The sequence below is a fragment of the Molossus molossus genome, unplaced genomic scaffold, assembly GCF_014108415.1.
Source record: "Molossus molossus isolate mMolMol1 unplaced genomic scaffold, mMolMol1.p scaffold_m16_p_1, whole genome shotgun sequence".
NCBI classification, from domain to species: Eukaryota; Metazoa; Chordata; class Mammalia; order Chiroptera; family Molossidae; genus Molossus; species Molossus molossus.
The window spans coordinates 240173370-240195001 of NW_023425344.1; the positions used below are offsets into that span (position 1 = coordinate 240173370).

The 21632-nt window shown below is 41.4% G+C and overlaps 1 protein-coding gene across 2 annotated transcripts in view; it reads right to left on the reverse strand.

Moving 5' to 3' along the window:
- Nucleotides 1-21632, reverse strand: part of EFCAB11 (EF-hand calcium binding domain 11) — an 85974-nt gene that overhangs the window by 23784 nt on the left and 40558 nt on the right. Inside the window, exons 6-7 of one of the 2 annotated variants that reach the window (XR_004960652.1) lie at nt 17861-17973; nt 17165-17322 (exon numbers count right to left, since the gene is read on the reverse strand). The exons of the other annotated variant lie outside the window; for it this stretch is intronic. The gene's annotated coding sequence lies outside the window, so the exon portion shown is untranslated. Of the gene's footprint in view, nt 1-17164; nt 17323-17860; nt 17974-21632 lie in introns of those variants that run through there. 2 annotated transcript variants of the gene reach the window in all.

Genomic DNA, 21632 nt, shown 5'->3' on the forward strand with positions numbered 1-21632 from the left:
CTGTCCTTTGATCATTACTCAACAGTTATTGTGCTCAACATTCAGCCCCATAGTTTAATACTCTCCTGTTTTTGTTAACCTCCAGTGGACAGACTCATAACATATGACTATTTTTCTTTTTCATCTACTCTCTTTGTCTTATTTCTTTCATTTGTACTTAAGGACATTAAAAAGACACCTCTTCTGTGAAATTAGGTCACTTCTTCTTATTTTCCTTTGATCACATCTGCTGTTCCCGACCTTGGTTTCCTTCCTACCATAACACCTGTTACGGCTCTCTTCCTCGTCTCACGCATTCCCTTAGTGACTAACACTGACTGTGGTGTAATCCTGTAAAACCGTATCACTTACCCAACTTCAATTTGTTCTATTATTCAATGAGCTGCAAGGCATTTATTTAGCTATGGTATGATGCCAAAAAAAGTTCCCACAAAAAAACAAGCAACAACAACAACAAAAAACAAATACCTCACTTACTTACAGGCATATACCATAATTTTCTTTTATAAACATGTTTGAATATTTTTTTTTGTTAATCCTCACCTGAGGATATTTTTTCCATTGAATTTTTTCAGAGAGAGTGAAAGGGAAGGAGGGAGAGAAGGAGGGGGGGAGGGAGGGAAGTGGGGAAGAGAGAGCGAGAGAGAGAAAGAGACATGGATGTGAGAGGGACACACTGATTGGCCTCCCACATGTGCCCTAACCAGGGCTGGGGATCGAACCTGCAATCCAGGTACATGCCCTTGGTGCTCAGGCTGACACTCTAACCAGTGAGCCACCCTGGCCAGAGCTGAATAAATATGTTTGAAGAACCCAAAGAACAAGCTTTACCTTTTTCAAACAAAATTTCTAAGGTAATCTGCACTGCTGGGCTCCAGGCTCTTGTTCTTCTCACTATTCTTATAGACACTGATTTTTGTTTTTTATTAATTAATCTAGTTTTGTTACAGATGGTTCTCCTTTTTCCCCCATTGACACCCTCCTCCCAATCCCCACCCACCCCAGCATAGTTGTCTATGTCCATTGGCCACACATACAAGTTCTGGTGTAACTCTTCTCTCCCCACACACCCCCTCTTCTGAGATTTGTCCATCTCTGCCCCACATCCATGTCTCTGGGTCCATTCTGTTCCTTAGTTTGTTTTGTTCATTATATTCCACAAATAAGTGAAATCATGTGATATTTGTCTTTCTCTGACTGGCTTATTTCACTTAGCATACTACTCTCCAGGTCCCTCCATGCAGTCTCAAAGGATAAGAGATCTTTCTTTCTTACAGCTGCATAGTATTCCATTGTGTATATGTACCACAGCTTTTTTATCCACTCATCTACTGATAGACACTTGGCTGTTTCTAGATCTTAGCAATTATAAATAGTGCTGCTATGAACATAGGGGTGCATATATTCTTTCTGATTGGGATAGACACTGATTTCTAAGTAGTATGGATTGGTTTATTATTTCGGATTCCCTGGTATTCAGATTGACTTACTCTGCCCATAACCTTATACAGTCTTCCTTTTTCTAATTATAAAAAGAGGAAAGTTATCCTTCTTCCCCTATTACAACATAGGCACTTTAAGCAAAATTCATGAAATTCAAATTCTCTGGAGCAAAGCTATTCTGTCAGTAATGTCAGCCACGTGTACGGACAGGTGCATGTTCGTACTAGTGTACCCTCTTTTCACATCTGGCCTGTTAACTCTTCGTTTCCATTTATCTCAATTTTGCAACTCTAGCTTTCTTAATATTTATTGTATGACTCCTTTCTCCTGAATACCGGGCCATGTAGCCAGATGAAGGGGTCAAATTAATTCATCTCATACTCAAAGGTTCTTACCACATTTCAAATTGATCCTAAACCAAGAATTTGCTTTCATTTTTATTTTCTTTTGAAGGTGGCTTATAATAAGTTGAAACATAACAATGGAAACTAAGTGATAAAGTGGAAAAAAATAAATGTTAATTACTTAAAAGAAAGCAGTATCTTTCTTTTAAGCCCCGGGCAGTATTGTTCAGTGGTTAGAGCACTGGCCCGCACACTGAAGGGTCTCGGGTTCAATTCCGAGTCAAGGACATGTATCTGGGTTACAGGTTTGATCTCCAGCCCCCAGTCAGGGCAGATGCTGGAGGCAACCAATTGATGTGTCTCCCTCACATCTCTCTCTCTCTCTCTTTCTCTCTCTTTTTCTCCTCCGCACTCACTCCCTCTAAAACTCAATGGAAAAAAAATATCCTCGGTTGAGGATTAACAACAACAACAACAAAAAGAAAAATGTGTCAGCTATGTCTACCTATAAACTCTATTGCTTATTAAGAGGCAGGTAGTTTAGTAAAGTCAGCCTGGTAACCTTGGCTGTTTCATTAAAATGAAAACTAATATTACTTATAGGGCAGTAGAACATAGTGGTTAAGTACATAAAGTCAAGAATTTATAAGGAAATGCAATAAGTTAAGGAAAGTCAAGAAAATTCGGAAGAAATCACAAAGCTCTAGGACTTACACTAGTAGTATCAAGACTTATGACAGCCCTGGCCGGTTTGGCTCAGCGGTTAGAGCGTCGGCCTGCGGTCCTGAGAGACCCGGGTTCGGTTCCCGCTAAGGGCGCGTACCTCGGTTGCAGTTTGTCCCCGGCCCTGGTCGGTTGTGTGGGTGGCAACCACTCGATGTGTTCCTTTCACATCGATGTCTCTCTCTCTCTCTCTCTTCCTCTCTCTCCCTCCCACTCTACCTGAACAAAAAATGGAAAAATGTCCTCGGGTGAGGATAAAAAAAAAAGACTTATGACAAAGCCATATAGTTAAGAGAGGGTGGTACTGGCTCAAGGGGACAAGTAGACTAATGCAAAATAACAGAGTCCAGAGAAGCATTGATGTCACGGTCTCTCCAGTTAAAGGCAGTCTAGCAGCAAAATTCCTTCTTTCTCCGGTGCCTCAGTCTTATTAGATGAGGCCCACCAACATTATGGAAGGTAATCTGATTTACTCAAAGTCAACTGATTTAAATGTCAATCACATCTCAAAAATTTCTTCAAAGCAACATCCAGATTGACATTTGATCAAAAACTGGGTACCATGTCCTAGTCAAGTTCACATATAAAATTAACTATCCTGCCCTGGCCAGTTTGGCTCAGCGGTTGAGCATTGACCTGCGGACCAGAGAGTCCAGGGTTCAGTTCCCGCTAGGGGGACGTACCACACACACACACACACACACACACACACACACACACACAAAATGAACTATCCTATTGGCATTAGGTAAAGATTTCTAAAATAAAACAAACAAAAAGACAAATTTTAAAAATGCTAAGTTGGACTTTATCAATATAAAAAGCTTCTGTCTAAAAGACAGTGTTAAGAAAATAAAAATAAAAGTTACAGACTGGAACCTGTATCTGGAATATATAAAACTCTTACAACTCAGTAGTTAAAATATGTATGTCTGTATATATGGGCCAAAGACTTGAACACATACTTCCGTACAAGAGACGTGGATGGCAAACGAGGACAAGAAACAATTCGTTAAGTCAGTCGTCAGGGAAACACAACAACCGAAAAGCACAATGAGATGCCACTATACACCTATTAGAAACGGCTAAACACAAAAACAAAACAAAAATATTAATAATTCCTAGTGCCAGCAATGATGAGAAGCAGTCTTCCATTTTGCGACTGAGAATGCAAAATGGTACAGCCACTTCAAGAAAAAAAAAAGTTCTCCAGTTCCTTATAAAATTAAAACATATACCTATCAGGTGACCCAGAAATCACACTTATTAACCCCAAAGAAGTGAAGACAAATATCCAAACAAAAACCTAAACACAAATGTTTACAGCAGCATTATTGATAATTGTCCCAAACTGGAAAAAATCCAAATGTCCATCGAGTGGTAAATGGATAAACAAACTATGGTACATCCATACAATAGAATACAACTCAGCAATTAAAAGGGACTAACCCCTGCCCTGGCCAGTTTGGCTCCATGGTTGGAGTGTCGGCCCCTGGATCAATGAGTCACGAGTTTGATTCCGGTCAGGGGCACGTACCTCAGTTGTGGTTTGTCCCTGGCCCTGGTCAGGGTCATGCAGGAGGCAACCAATTGATGTGTCCCTCTCACATCGATGTTTCTCTCTCTCCCTCTCTCACACTCTATCTGATGATAAATAGAAAAATTGCCTGGGGTGAGGATTCAAAAAATAATAAATAAATAAATAAATAAAAGGGACTAACCCCTGACACATGCAATAACATGGATGAATTTCAAACATTATGAGAAGTGAAAGAAGCCAGATACCAAAGGTTACAAACTATATGATTCCATTTACGTGACATTCTGGAACAGGCAATAACATGGGGCAGAAATAGGATCAGTGGTGCCAGAGACTGGAGTAGAGAGAGGGAACCAAAAGGGATAGAAATTATTTTATAGGTTGATTGTGGTGCTGCTTACACAACTATATACACAAGTCAAACTCATATGACTGTACACCTATTAATGGAGAATTCTGCAATATGTAAATTATAACTTAATAAGTCTAATTTTAAAATGCGGTCAGTGAAAGTCAAAAAAGATGACAACCTATTACATTAGGATAAAACTTAGTGAGGAAAGAAAAATATGAGTTCAAAAAGAAAGGATGTAAAATTTCAAATTGTTAAAAAAGAATTTGTTCACATCACTTTACTGTTCACACATTCTTTAAAGAAAAATAATGAACATCAAATCACTACGGTACTTTGATTCCACTGGATACATTTAAGAGTGATTGTAATAGTTTTATTTTTAAATGTCAACTCACTGGAAATGACATGCTGTGCAACCATTTAAACTTACTTGGAAAAGTGTTAGCTATCAATCTAAATATGCACAAGGAAGTACGTAGTTTCTAAGAATCCTTTTGGGGAAATACAGAGACCACTGCCCTAGCACGTAGCTTCCCGAAATGCAGCCACAGATGGTCTACAGGTGTGGTCAGATACTGAGTCCCAAAGTGTCCAGGGCAGGCAGGCAGTTTGCTTTCAGCCAACAGCAACTTGTCTGTTTACCTAAACGTACTTTATAAATAATCTCACTGTATATATATATATGCGGACAATACGGAAAAAAGGACTGTAAAGTACTGCCCTTGAGAAATTCTTGTACATCCGTTCAAACGATGGAAAGGTCCAGAAAACTTAAGCAACTTAGATGTCCATCCATAGGCAACTGGATAAATAAAATGTAGAAATATTTTTCAATAACATACCCTCTTCAAGAAATCCAAAGAAAATCTGATACATTTAAATTGATAAAAATCAAATACTGTATCTAACATAACTTATCTTTCTGACAGTCTTTAAAAAATTCATTCATTCATTCAATAAGAACTAAATGGCTACGTGCTTTGTGCGAACCTGAAGATCCAGAGGTAATCAGACAGTTCCCACAGCATCGCTGCTCTCGCGAGCGTTAGAGTCACGTGGGAGAAACAGACAGTAAGCAAACAAGGACAAACGACCATCTCAGACACTGGTGAGTACCAGGAATGACTTAAGTCTGGGTTGTAGGCATTGACTGTTGGGTGAGGGAAGACAGGATGAAGTCACTGTGGATAGGAAAGGCCTCTCTGATGATGCAATGTTTAAACAGAGAACCACAAATGCGAAACACCCAGAATAGAAGGGAGCAAATGTCTCAGGCAACTAGATGCTCCGGACCTCATAAGATAATGAAGGAGACGTAAGCTTTCTAAGCCTATCGAAATGCAGGGACATTTGTCATCGTGCAGTAGTTTGAGAGTTTCATAATTCTTTTTAAAAAGTTAAAAATAACTTGTTTCCTATCCGTGAACATCTAAATAAGTATTGTACCTCAGTCACATGGCATGCCTTCTTATATGGTATGTAAGTAAAAAAAGTATTACGGTATTATACTGAACTACAATAACACTGAAAATAAAATAACAGGGATTCCTCAAGGTATTCATTGAATGACACTGGCAAAAATCAACCTTTTTCTAATGTATGTACCATCCATTTATAAAAGACAACAGACTGTAAATATACTCTTGGGAACAGGTGTTAGAATAAAGCGAGCAAGCTTAGGCAGGGATCAAAACAGGTGACTAGGAACAGTAAAATAATATTAGAGTAAGACATTTAAACATCTGTATCATATTTCAGAACATGTGTTAACACTCAAACTTTTTTCGAAGCTATAATATGTTTTCTTGGGAATGGATATGGTAAATAATTGATCTCTTCATTCCAGAAAAGAAAATCTGGAATACACTAATAGAGAAATCTGGAAATACACTAATAGCGAGCTCTACCAACTATATTAGTTGCCATCTATATCCCAGATGGCCATCACAGGGCATTTAAAGACCATCTCCTGAGTAACTGTCCAAGATACTGAGGTAGACAATAGGGCTAACACAAAGATGAGAATTACAAGAAAGGAAATAAAACAGAAGGTGCTGTCCTGTCTTTGTGTATAAACCATGCGACAGGGATACCTTCTCTGTCTGCAATTGTTACATCTCAAAGAGACCAAAAGGAGGTATAGGAGGAACCGTGGAACCAAACCCTCGTCAAAGACCAGACAACCCTCCTGCAGAAAGATGGAAATGAACAATTCAGATCCTCTAACCCAGGAACAGCTGAGAAAAGTTTATGAGATCAGGAAGGGTTTGTATATGATAACTGGAATGGGTTCTCAAATTTGAAAATCAAGAGCCGCGAAACAACACTGAAGATTAGAAAACGTTGTATGAAGACAATTTCTTTCAATCCCAGTTTTGTGGAAAGGTATGGAACACACTATCCACGACGCAGGGCAACATGGAAAAAGAAAAGAACACACCACGAAAGCATTTGATAAGTCATAGATTCTGAAGCCTGAGTTTGAATCTTGACTTACTAGTTATTAACTGTGCTGCCTTGGAAACGTTTCTTAACCTCTCTGTGTCTCAGTTCTTCCTCTATGAAATGGTTGTTGTGGGGATGAAATAAATGAAGAATGGCGCTTGACAAATAGTAAGTGCTTTTAAAAACTTTAGAAATAACTCCATGTGCAGAAAAGAGTTCGCACACCCTGCCTAACTACTGTCCTACTTACAAGATGAGCCTTGGCTGGCATCTGGGTACTGGGATTTCCAGAAGTGTCCTGCCAACATCGGCTCACAAGAATGAACCGCTGTGCCCAAGGCTGTGCCGCAATATGGCTTATGCTGCCCACCTGCTTTCCTCCTGGGAGTTTGGAGTTTTGGTACCCGCCAGGCAGAGAGGCTGCCTTCAGGACCATCCCACAGTAGAAACCCTTGAAGCCAGGTGTCTGATGGGCTTCCCTGGCTGGCAACATTTCCCAGGTCTTGTCACAACTTGGGGGAATTAAGTACGCCCTGTGTGACCACCGAGAGGCCCCTGGAAGCTCGCATCTGGTCTCCCCTGGATGGCACCCTCTGCGTTTCCCTTCACTGATTTTCTCTGCATCCTTTTACTGTAACAACTCACAGCCGTAAGTACAATTATATGCTGAGTCCTGCTAGTGAACCCCCAAACCTGGTGGTGGTCTTGGGGAGCCATCAACACACTCAGAATTAATTATTGTATACTAGGTGTAAATACTGTAAAAAGGCACTTTGATAAATCTCGACAAGTTCAAGAAAAGTGATTTTTAGATAGAGTCCCTTGATGAAAAGAGATAACATTGCCTTGTTTCTTCTCATAAATAATGTATGAAATTAAAAGGTTGCGATCCAGTGGCATGTTCATTAAATTATATTACTATTTCCTGATAATATGCTTTATGTCACAAGAAAATAAATATTTAGCTTACACCTTCTAAATGATATTCAAAGAGGACAGCAGGCAGTCCAGTGGTTGGACATGTCCTTCAAATAGTGACAGAAGACACAGTGCAACTGAAATGCCAGAATCACTGAGCTTTACAAATGCATCACTAATTTTACATATTCTCTACATCTCTACAAAACTGAGTGGTTAGTTTTTTCCAACACGAAACAAACCTGATGTTCTGCCCAATAAATCAATGTCTGGAAAAGAGAATCTAGAAAGAAAAGTTTGAGACCAAAGTATTTAATAATTCATGTGAGTTTCTGTTTTTGTATTGTCAGATCAATTTCACCACTAAAAAAAAAACCCCAAATGCTGGATAAGACACTAAAACAAAACTACCTTAAAGGCACTGAGTTAAAAACGTAGAGGGGGCAGGCCCTATACTTGGGGTGGTTCAAACCCAGGGGTCAGCTGGCAACCCAAAGCCATTTTGTTGTTGTTGTTAATCCTCACCCGAGGATATTTTTCTTCCATTGATTTTCAGAGAGAGTGAAAGGGAGGGAGGAAGAGAGAAAAACATCAATGTGTCTCACATTGATTGGTTGCCTCCAACATGCACCCCAATTGGGGCCGAGGATCGAACCTGCAACCCAGGTATGTGCCCTTGACTGGGAATCGAACCTGTGACCCTTTGGTCCAAGGGCCGACACTCTAACCACTGAGACACACCCACCAGGGTCCAAAGCTACTTTTGCCCTGAGGTAGTGGGTCCGTATCTGCACTGGAATGGTGGTTTGGTAGCTCATGGGAGAAGAAGCCAGGAGTCAAGATTCAGGTCTTGCCTAACATAGGTCAATGGGTGTGTAAATTAATACAAATGATTCAGAAATATCATTTGGCAGTAAGTTAGCATTTGCATCCATTATAACCCAGGTATTCTATTCCTAAGTACATATGTAACAGAAATATTTGCATAAGGGCACCAGGAGCTAGGAGGATACAAAACTGTTCAGACAGTGTTATTAGCAATAGCAAAAACAAACGGAATTGGGGAGAGACAAACTAAATGTCCATCAGCGGGAGAACAGATAAATTATGGTAACGTTACACAATGGAATGTTATACACATTTAAAATGAGTGAATTGTGGCCGGCCAGTGTGGCTCAGTGGATTGGGGGTCGTCCAATGGACTGAGAGGTCCTGGTTGGATTTCTGGTCAGGACACTTGCCCCGGTTTTGGGCTCGATCCCCAGTAGGGGGCGTGCAGGAGGCAGCTGATCCATGTTTCTCTCTCTCTTCCTTCCCCTCTCTAAAAAATCAATAAAAACATTTTAAAAAATAAAATAAAATGAGTGAATTATAATTATATACAAAACAAGGATGAATATTAGGAACGTATTAAGTGAAAAAAAGTAAGTCACAAAAGACTACAGTAACATTTGACACTCATTTATATAGTTTTAAAATGAGGAAGACTATACATTAGGTAAATATACAGGCGTGTGTGTGTGTGTGTATATATATATACACACATATACATATGGGTGTGTATGTGTGTATATATGTATGTATATCTAAAGCAGGAAAATGATAATCACCGAATTCTGGATAGTGGTTCCTAAGGCAGGAAAGCACATGGGTATATGTGAGCTAATGGCAACATTTTAATTCTTGGAGTAAATGCACTCATTATAATGTTAAACACATTGAGTTATATAAATAAACGATAGCCATGCATGAAAACAATTCTATTTAAAAAATTAACCACACACATTTACAAATTTACATGTTGTTTCAATCTGATTCAAACTATTACAGCATAGTTTTAATTTATGCAAACTGTTAATATGCCATTTTGGAATAATTTACCATAACATTTAACTTATTTATACAACCTATTGGAAAGACTAGCATGTAAACATCAGTCGGAAATAAGGAAAGAAAATAGTGTACGTTACTTCCATAAAGCTAATTTAGGGAAGTATGATAAATAGTTCTTTCAGTGCCAAGAAACTAAAAAGCTGCCAGCAACAAAAAGCCAAGTGCACTAAAACCTTAAAGATATCTAGCAGTACAAGCGGAGAATGCGCTATGGTTCTATCTATAGCCATTTGCTATAGACTGAATGTTAGTGTTTCTCCAAATTCATATATTGAAACCTAGTATGTGATGGTACTTGGAGGTGGAACCTTTGGGACTTGCTTAGTGCCCCTATAAAAGGGACCCCAGAGAGCTGCCTTGCCTCTTCCACCACATGAAGACACATCAAGGAGATGGCAGTCTGTGAGCCAGGAAGGGGGTCCTCCCCACAGACTGAATCCGCCAGCACCCTGATCTTGGACTTCAATCTCCAGAACTGTGAGAAATAAATGGCTGTTGCTTAAGCCCCAGTGTATGGTCTTCTGTTCCAGCGGCCTGAATGGTCTCAGACACCACTGCAATGGAGAGCACCCAGAGACAAAGCTGAGACCTGGATCATAAATTACATGTGCCTGCCTAGGTGTGTGACCTTGAGGGGGTCAGTTAACCTCACATGTGTAAGATAAGTGACTGTACCAACTACTCTTTAAGGATCTGTTTATCGGTGCAAGTCCATAGCCTGTAAGAAACTATAATCACAAAGTCATGATGCAATTTCCTTGTCTAAGTAGCATGGTATGTAACTTAGTACTCAAGCGTCTTATGATAACGCTGTCCACAAGCTCTGGGGAGAGAATGGAGTCTCAGTACAGCGGTACCAGGGGACCAGTTAAAATGAGAGTTTTATTACACAAGAGTGTAATTTTTGGTAGACTACAGGTGTTTTGTGGTATGGCCTTTTCAAGTGACTACACTGCGCAAAAACTAATAGTTTAAGCATTAAGGTTCAAACATTAAGCATTAAGTTGTACAATGTCAAAGAATTGAAAAAGTAAGGTAAATCTTGCAGAAATATTGCTCAAGTTGCCTAATGTAATATAGGAAAGAAAGATCAGCAATTATTCAAAGAGAATATGAACATTCCAACAGGTGGAAAATCACAAGAGAGACCCTATTGGTATGCTCAAGTGATACTTCACATTCTCTACATAATTTTTGACTTTGGACATGTCAGAGTCCTATACTCTCTCTTTTTTAAAGTTTCCTCTAAAACCTCTGGGAGAAAGTATATATATATGTATATAATGCCAAATAATATTTTCAAATTGTGTGTGTGTGTGCGTGTCAGATATGTATCAAAAGGCATCCTATTTTAACAAAGGAAAAGAAAACCACAAACAGGTAAAAATTTCTTTGACTCATAGATGAGAAAGGATTGGTATCCAGAATATATAAAAAATAACTCCTATAGCCTTAGTTATTGTCACTCAGTTGGGCATTGCCCCATGCGCCAAAAAAAGGTTGCTGATTCGATTTCTGGTCTGGGCACATGCCAAGGCTGTGTGCTCGATCCCCGGTAGGGAGCGTGCAGGAAGCAGCTGATCGATTATTCTGCTGTCACATGGACGTTTCTCTTTCTCTCTCTCCTCCTCTCTATCTAAAAATCAATAAAATATTTTTCAAAAACACCTACAAATCAGTATAAAAAGTAACTTAATATTTTTAAGTGGGCCAATAATAAGAATAACCAAATGGCTAGCAGACATGATGCTGAACTTTACTAGCAATCAGGGAGATTAAAATTACAATAAGATGCCATTCACACCCAGCAGAATGGCAAACTAAAGGGTTGAATAACAAGTGTTGATGAGAATAGGAGGAAAAAGAACTCTATGCACTGATAAATGAGAAGGTGAAAGACCACTCAGGCAGCAAGGCAGGTGCAGACATGCAGAGCTGAGGTCCTGCCATCCCAGTCCACGTGCGTGTGCCCTGCAGAACCTCTCCCACATGTGGTCCAGAACAGTCACTGCAGCCCCATTTGCAATAACCACCAAGGAGTCCACCAACCGGAGAACGAATATATAAACTATGGGGTATTTATATAATGGAGAAAAACATTCTGGGAATGTTAACCTATGTTTCTATTTCCTTTAACCTCTCTATATTTCTAAGAGGAGGAGCCTCTTCCGGAACAACATTCCCAGCTTCTCTCCACCTCCTCACTCATTACTCCTAGAGAAGTGACTTACCTAACTGGTGGCCCCTTCTGTTCTCTGTGTGCTCTGCTCCCCAGGGGCCGGCCCCCACGGGGGGAGTCCCCAACTAACTACACAACCTGTGACTGGAAGGGTAAACCTATTTAATTCTGGCTGCATTCTAGCAAGCCCACCCTCCAAGAGAGCTAGCTCACAAATACAGCTGATATTTTTATCCACTACTCTACTCGCATCTATTTCCCAATTTGTTCCAGACGGTAAAAGAGGGTGCTAGCTATTGTGCCCCCTTGAGCCCCAACAGAACACTATACAGCAGGGACAATAAAGGAGAGATACATGCATTAACATGGATACATCTTAAAAACAGAATAAGAGAAAAGGCACTTTGCATTTATGTAAGGCTTAAAAATATACAAAACAATACTATGCATTATTTAGAATGCATACATCAACGTCATGGAATATAAAGACACACGTAAATGATTTTAAAAATTCAAGCTATGGATTCTCTCTGGGGCAGAGGGAGGGACGGGCCACCCGGCAGGGCTACCCAGGGGGCTTCGACCATGTTTGGGATGGAACGCTTTGTTCCTTTCCCTGGGAGGAACATATATGGACTTTTTTCCTGCCTCAAACATTCCGTATATATACATACGCTCACTCACATACCACACACACGTCCACGAGAGAGCGGCAGCAGAGCTGCAAGGCCCAGAGTGTGCGCTCTGCCGGCCAGGCCCTGTCAGCCCTCTGCCAGGGCCCCTGGAGCAAGGCCAGTGGGAAGAGGCATCGCCGTGCATGGAGATAGATACTAAATGTAGCACTGGCTTGGTCTTATTCCAGACAGGAGGAAAACCTATCAAACCACAGCACCAGGGAGAGTTGGGGCGAATGAAGCCAAGCAAGCATCCAAGGAATGGAATTTCCAGCAGCAAACCCAGGACGGACTTCTAGAACTTTCTTTTGCCAGACTGAAACCTAAACTGCTGCCTTTTTAAAAATTACAAAATATCTTTTGTTAATTATCTCTGAAGGAAGATTCATTAAGTGCTCTTAGTAATGCATTTCAAGGTCTCATAAATCACTAGAAAGTTTAATTCGGTGGAAATTTTAAGTCAGTATATTATGACGACGTGTGGTACGAAAATGCAGAGAGAAGACCATCTGTATCAGCTCCTGCTTCCCTCGTCTGAATCACACACCCTGAATCCTAACCGTGGTAAGAGAACAGAGTCTACAAGTCTGCATTGCTTCATTTAAAAATATATATATTTAAAACTTTCATGTTTTCATTAAATTGTTCATTTTTAACAACTTTTTTCCTCCAGAAGAGAGGTATTCAAATGATAAACCCCTGGCCTGTTTGGCTCAGCGGTTAGAGTGCTGGCCCTTGGACCGAAGGGTTTTGGGTTTGATTCCTAGCCAAGGACATGTACCTGGGTTGCAGGTTCAATCCCAGACCCCGGTCTGGGTCACTAGGAGGCAACCCATCAATGTGGCTGATGTGTTTCTCTCACGATGATGTTTCTCTCTCTCTCTCCCCTTCTCCCTCCCTCCCACTCTATTTAAAAATCAATGGAAAAATATCCTCAGGTGAGGATTAACAACAACAACAAAAAAACAAAAACAAAAACAAACAAATGATAAACCCTTTTGGACTGACGCATGCGCAGGCCTCAAAAATCAATTTTCCACGTCTGTGCCTCCAATGAAGAAAAACTGCAGACAGCGCTCACATCACAAATCACTGGCCAGCAGACTAGATATCTGGTCCTTAATATCATTTTACAATATGTAACCTAAGGATAGATAAGATGTTAGAAAGGGCAGCGGACCCGATGGGAATAATAGATTCAATCCAGGGAGTCGCTTTCCAACAGAAGCAGATCACATCTGCTGCTCCCCGGGTCTCAACAGCCCTGCGGACTCGGCAGGGTCTTGGGCCCAGGGTGGGCTCAGCAACATATCTGTGCAACTGAAGTTAACTGATAATTCGAAGCAGACATGGGATGATAGTGGGGATCCTAGAAAGGGTACCAGTCACTAGCACGACTGTCTGCTGGGATGCTCAGAAATCCTGCACATCCTCAGGACCCCGGCGTCTTCCTTTAACCTTCGCCTCCCTTTGCACAAGGTTTGCAACCTTATAGAAAGTTACATAACTAATATTAATATAAATATTCAAATGATATGAAATATATAATACAGTAAAATACAGATTATAATATGTAATAATATAATATAATATACAATATAATGTAATATATGGCTGGCATTCATGAATATGCATCATCATGCCCCAGTGTACCTTTCAAATCCACCTCAGAGCTCCCTCTTGCTCATTACCATCCAGTGTTCTTTTCTGTTACTCAGTCCTGCCAAACTTGTACCCACTTCAGGGCCTTTCAGGGGCTTTTCCTCTTTCTGGGTGGCTCTTCTCCCATATGCAGTCAGTTTTTCATCACTTAGGTCTCATTCAAATGTTCCTCAAACATGCCTTTCCTAACCTCCCATCTAAAAGTAACCCCATGCACCAACTGCGTCACCCTACCATTTACTCTGGTTTACTACCCTTCCAGTTTCTCTCTGTCGGAAGTTACCCTGTTTACTCAGTCCTTGCGTGTCTTCTTACTGTGAAGGCCTGTGAGCTGTGAGCTCCTCGGCAGCAGGGACCTAGTTCCCTCTGTTCGTGTCTCCGCCCCCAGCCACCAAAAGGTACTAGGCACACAGTAGGTGCTCAATAACCATTTACTGAGTGGATTAACGAATATATGTCTGCCTGAATTAAAAGTCCTCAATTTCGCCTGCCGGTGTGGCTCAGCGGCTGAGCATCTACCCATGTATCAAGAGGTCATTGATTCGATTCCCAGTCAGGGCACAGGCCCAGGTTATGGGCCCAATCCCCAGTGGGGGCATGTAGGAGGCAGCCAGTCAATGTTCTCTCTCGTTTATGTTTCTCTCTCTCCCCTCTCCCTTCCTCTCTGTCTGAAATCAATAAAGAAAAAATATTTTAAAAAATAAAAGTCCTCCATTTCAAGGCTTTTAAGACGATAGCAAATGCATTCCCTATTTCATCAAATGCAAAACATTTACTACTGGGTTCACTTAAAAATGGGGGAGAATAGAAGACAATGGAATTTTTCGAATGAATGTCAGAGAGAGTAGATGTCACTGAGAAGGTGACTGAAGTGAATGTTGTTATTTAATTTACATATTTTAATCACACAGATCTGATCCATTAAAAATTAAAAATAAATCCTTTCACTATTTTTACACGAGGCACTAATTTCATTATATTCTGTTACTAAAGCTTTTACACTATTTTCTATCCAAATTACCATGTTCTTTTCTAGCAATGATGTAAGTTATCTCAATGCTGCAGGTATTCTTACAGTCTGAGAAACAGTAAGAGGTGCAATGCAATCAAACATATCACTGAATAAAATGCCTATGAAATGGGATTCCTTCCCTCAGCCAGAGAAAGGAGACATAACACATCAGGTCAGTCATTAGGAGTAAAAGCCCCACCAACAGAGCCCGTCTGCGTCAGGCATGAACCTGACGCTCCTGCGTTTCTACCAGAATTTGAATAACTGTTTTACGGAATGCACATTTCAAGGAGAAAGCTATCTCTTACAAAATAAATTCAGGAATCATTCAAACACAATTTTACTTGCACGGTTTCTGAATCTAACAATCGTGAGCTATTTTGTTTAGGTTATATGTGAACTCCTCAGTTTTCAAGCTGACCCGCTACGACTAATAGGTTTTATTTTATTTTTTAAAATTTTTATTGAACTTATTGGGGTGACTTTGGGTAATATAATTATATAGGTTTCAGGTATACAATTTTATTTGTTTGTTTGTTTGTTAATCCTCACCTGAGGATAGTTTTCTGTTGATTTTTAGAGGGAGTGAAAGGGAGGGAGGAAGGGAGGGGGAGAGAAAGAAATATCAACGTGAGAGAGACAAATAGATTGGTTGCCTCCAGCATGCACCCTGACTAGGGCCGGGAATTGAACCTACAACCCAGGTACGTGCCCTTGACCAGGAATCAAACCCCTGAACCTTTGGTCCTCAGTCGGATGCTAACCACTGAACCACACCATCCAAGGCTCAGGTGTACAGTTCTATAATACATCATCTGTATATTGTATTGTGTGTTCACCACCCCAGGTCAAGTCTCCTCCCATCACCATTTATACCCCCTTTACTCTCTCCTTCCTCCCCCATCCCCCTCTCCTGCTGGTAATGACCATATTATGGAATGTGTCTATGAGGATTTTTTTTTTTACTTAATCCCTTCACCTTTTTCACCTAGTCTCCCAACCCCCCTCCCCTCTGACAGCTGTCAGTCTGTTCTCTATGAGTCTGTTTCTATTTTGTTTGTTAGTTTTTGTCTAGCCCCAGAACCATAAAAAAATTCCACTTTTATAAAAGCAAATATCATTCTGTCTAAAATAAAGTTTCATTTTTAAAATATCATGCATTTGGGGGGGAAAAAAAACTACATATACTCCTGGAAGCCATCGTCATTTTCCGTGAAAGAAAATGTTACTGGGACACAGCAGTGGCAGGAAAGTGAAATACACACGGTCAAATGAAGGCTGTTTTGCTCTCTGACAAATACAGAGCTTGTTTCCATACAGTAAATAGGAGAGATGGGGAGGGGCGACCGCAGGTGCTTGCAAACCAAGAACACAAGGTGTTTTTTAAACTTAGACTTGTGAAAATATCAGCATTTTAAAAATCAATGTTAGCTTTGGATTATATTCAGGAAATTATAAGAGACAAAACAGAATTCCTGTATTAGGACATATAATAATCACAATTTATTATCTACTTTAAGACCATTTGTATAGAAATGTAAACTTGAGAATGCATTGACTGCGGTTGTAGAAGCATCTGAAACACACCTCATCTGTGTGCACACAGTGGGACAACTCAGCATCCCACATGGTATCCATTGTGGGGGGCAAGTGGAGTCCCAAGATCACCCTAAGGTAAGGTGATTTGCTATATTCTTTAGTGACAGTAAGTCACAAGGTCAGCTCAGATTCAGAGCAGAGAAATAAGCTCTACCTCCTGATAGAAGAAGGCCAAGATTCTGCACAGGGTTTACTGATGGGGGTGGGTGGGGAGTTACGGTGGCCATCCTTACAAACAACCAGCCCCCACAATCTGTAAATTCATGTGGTCCTATTCCAGTGAAGTAGGTCTCTGAATAGGATGGTTTGGGGGAATCATGGGAGATCTTCACTCAATAAGCTCAATGTGAGACATTTACAATAGTTACCATAAAAACTTCGATCCTCGTACATGTACACACGGTGTGGAAACATGCACTTTCGTGTGCACAGCGATGTCCCAGTGTTCGTGAGGGACTAGTCCCCACCGCTGAGCACCACTGAGGCTGATGGCAACCAGGAAGAGTTGTATTGCAATGCAGGCGGGATGCACGTGCTTAGAGAAAAAATGAGAGATACGAACATTACCACAGTGCTAAAAAGGGACGGTCCCTGAGGAGTGGACTGGTCAGAACGGTCCAGGGGAGGGGACCTGACCTTACCCTGGCAGCGCTCACACAGCAGGTACAGTGGAAGGTAATTCCCAGAAAGGAGTTCCCATGGACAAAGGGGCCACATGGAAAAAATGCAGAATGTGTTTAGGTAGCTAGTTCCTCAGTTAGGGGAGAAGTTAGGAGAAGATCCTAAGAGGAAGGTAGGAGCCAGAGAGCAGCCAACCTTGAATTCTGAGTTAAGGACTTGGGCCTTTGACCTGTACTTAGGTGAGGCCTAGACCCCTGGGCTAAGGTGATGGGAAGATGGATGACAGCAGAGGACACTGAACAAGCAAAGGGACTTGGTGACTAAATGGATCAGAGCAAAGACAGAAGAAAAAAATCAATGACGACTGCAAGAACGACTCTGAGAAAACCGTGGAACCGCTGACAGAAATCGAACGCAAGAGCTGACTTGAGGACAAGGATAATGACTTTCACCTTAAGTGTGACGAACTGAAGGTGACAACAAGCCAGTCGAAGCCTTTCCGGCCATTTATTAGCTGTGCGACTTTGGGAACATTATCTAACCTCTCCGAGCTCAGTTTTCTTATCTGTAAAATAGGAATAATAACAGTGTGCAGCTCACTAGGTTATTGTGAGCACTGGATGACATAATGGCAATACCTGGCTCCCATTAAAGCACTAAAAAAATGACGTACTTTTGCCATCATCATTATCCATTTATCATTTGACAAATAGACCAATAACTCTTTTATGTCACATGAACTCATGACTATCTGATAAACCTCTTATCGGGTCTCTCTCTCTCTCTCTCTCTCTCTCTCTCAATACAACAGGTAATTTAAAACATTCTATTCTAATGGCAGTCCTTGTAAATTTTCCACAGCGTTTGGGTCTGAGCAATTTATAACATGAAGGAGGCTCTAATTCTACGACAAATTTATCACTGCAAACCATTAGAACTAGTAAGTCGGCTGCCCCATCAGGATGTGAACACTCGGCTGTGGTTTTTCCCAGAATCTTCTCATCTGCAGGCAGACATGTTATCCACCGTGCCACCAGTCCATGCTGCGACTGTGGTTTTTCCTAAGAAGCATTACTCAGTTTAAACGGGGCTTCTATGCATAGGGAACATGGAGAGAAAAATATTGTGCATGATTTAATAATAATTTGCAACATACCTTGGGATTGCTTTGAGGTCAACGGGTTCTGTTTTGCTTTGTTTGGGATTTTTAAATAAAGATTAAATAGCATAAGATTCTATGATAATAATGTAGCCATAAAGGGGACATTAGCAATGGGGAAACTGAGAGAAGGTAAACCCCAAGTACGTCTGAGAATTTAACACTGTAATTATTAGTAATACTGGGAAGCAATAACCACAAATATTTATCATGTACACAGAAGGTGCTTGCTAAACATTTGTTAAAGAATGCTGAATGAAATGGATGAAACCAAAGGATTTGGTTTTTCTTTTGTTCATTTCTTGCCATTAGTTCACCTGCACTATCAATTATAATGTAAAGAGTTGGTAGACAAAAGGTATGGAAACAGCCCTGGCCGGTTTGATTCAGCAGTTAGAGTGCTGGCCCGTGGACCAGAGAGTCCTGGGTTCAGTTCCTGCTAAGAACACGTACCTCGGTTGTAGTTTGTCCCCAGCCCCGGTTGGGGTTGTGTGGGTGGCAACCATTCGATGTGTCTCTCTCACATCGATGTTTCTCTCTCTCTTCCTCCCGCTCTCCCTCCTGCTTTATCTGAAGACGAATGCAAAAATGTTCTCGGGTGAGGATTAAAAAAAAAAGGTATGGAAACAGAGAATTGAGGAATTTAAAGATAGAATTCCTTTAGAAGAGGAGACTGAGATCCAGGGAGGGTAACAGACTTGCCTAAGTCAGTTCCCCCAATACAGGATCCGAGCCTGAAGAACTGACCAGCAGCCCCGCATACATCCTACTCCCCACACTGGAGAGGACAGAGCTTTGGAGAAACTCGAGCCAGTCCATTTTGTGATTTGTTGGAAGCTCTAACAAAAGTCTAAGATGAGTAGATAGATTCTGAGACACGTGGACGTCAATGATTTGAGCCATAAATGTTTTCCATTATGATGTTTAAACAGTTCATGACAGTCTAAAATATGGACTTTTTTTTTTTTTTTTTTGCTATTAATGCAGTCACATTTTACAGTATTGCAGTATGAGGGTTTTTTGATATTTTTATCAAAAGAGTTTATGACCAAATTGTCAGAAATCGGGGGGAGGGGGGGAGGATGTACAATTCAGCTAGTGTTTTCATATATCCACAGCCTTTGGTCTATGACAAGGGTTAGAGCCATAGATTATAGAGCTCTGTTTTTTCACTGTGAAAATTTATATGCTCTCTAGATCTTTATTCCATTGAAATTGAACTGGGGAAAGGCCCTTAAATAAAATGATTCCTTCGAAATCTGTAAACTGTAGTAGATCTGACTGATAAAGAGATCCAAAACCCCTTTCAAGGGTGCCCAGGGGGAGAGAGACAGACGAGCAAGGCAAAGATTATCCCTGGCGTGATGGATACGTTTATTTGGGTTTCAAATCTGGAACCAGACTGCCTGGGTCAAAGCCAAATTCCATCAGTTAACGTGAGCTTAGCCAAGTTACTCAGCCACTCTGTGCCTCAGTTTCGTCTGTAAAATGGGGGTGGTAACAGTAGCCACTTCAGGGGCTTGTTGGATCAAATGAGTTAAGACCAGCAAACATGCAGACTAGGTCTTGGCATGCAGCAGGCACTCGACATGTGCTAGGTGTTCTGATCACTCCCTCACATCACCTTACCAGCTACGTCTCCCCTCCTCGATCCCCTGTCCACGCTGTTCGCTCCCTGGCGTCTTTCCACCCAGGGATTCTTCACAAGGGGACTCAGGTGTTGAGTTCCTGGGGTGCCTGGCTGAAGTTAAACCCTCTGTTCTTTCACAGGAGACACCTTTTCTGCCGTACCTTATGGTCACTCCATGAGACTGTCCCTGCCTGGTTTGTGGCCCCAACAGTTCCCTTCTCAAAGCCTGGCACGTGGCATTCGCTCAGTAACCGTGTGTGGGATAAATCAACACACAGAGCTGTCTTCTGTCGCCTCATCAACTAGTAGCTGTTCTTATCACTATTACTGAGGCGGAAAGGCTGGTCTTAGGGGCCCAGACTCCAAAGTCGAGGCAAACATCACGGTTGCCTTCTGGAATAAAGCATACCTTATGAAATGCAAAACTCATCGAATTTCATGAAAATGGAGAGAATTTCTGAAACAAAATCAGCACAGAACAAAACCTCAGATTTCAAATAAAGACCACTTGGCCTGAACCCCGACTGCACAGGCTGTGGTATTGCTGTCATCTCTCCATTACCCATGGCGAAGAGGAGTGGACTCTTCGAGGTAAATACCCATTTGGTTGTGGCAAGTTATACCCGCAGTCAAAAACCTTTTACATGCTCCTGCCTCCTTCTCTGGGATAATCTAGACACCTTCATACAATCATTACTAAACAGTGCATGTCTACTATGGGCCAGCCATAGTGTTTTATATGCATTCGCTCATGGAACCCTCCAAACAACTCTATGATGTAGATGCTCTTCATGTCTCTAGTTTATAGATAATGAAACTAAGGCACAGAGAAGTTGAGTAACTTTCCCAAAGTCTACTGGCTAGTTCAACTCATTTCAATCCATCTTCCCACATTTATTGTCCAATATGGAGGTGCGGTGGGGATCAGTGTGGAAAACCTAGGACATTCAACTGCTAGTGGGAAAAAGAAGGCCACAGGAATTCTCTCAGGTACAGGTCTGGTCGGGTCCGGCTGGGCAGAAAGGGCCAACCGTGTGAGTTACAATGTAATTCAGGGGTCAGAGTGGCTCAGGCTAGATGCAAGCTGACCCCAAATCCTAGGGGATCCAAGCTGACCAGCAAAGCAATGGGCTCTCTGGGCAGCAGTGATATGGGAGACCTGGTGGATGATCTAGATGACACATTCACTACAGAGCGAGAGCCAGGCAGAGAGACCGCCTTGGGAGAAGGCAGAGTTCTGGCCTTCAAGGCAGGAAGCTAGAAAGGGGGAGAGCTTGGAGCGTGCCTTCATGCTAATCAGGAAAATGCAAGAAGCTGGACATGCTGAGTTGGACACTCCCTGTAGGGATAAGGAGAAGATGAGTTTGGGAAGGTGATCCCTGGGATCAACTCCGAGAGGGCTACTCTTGCCAAACTTAAGCCGTTCTCCATATTG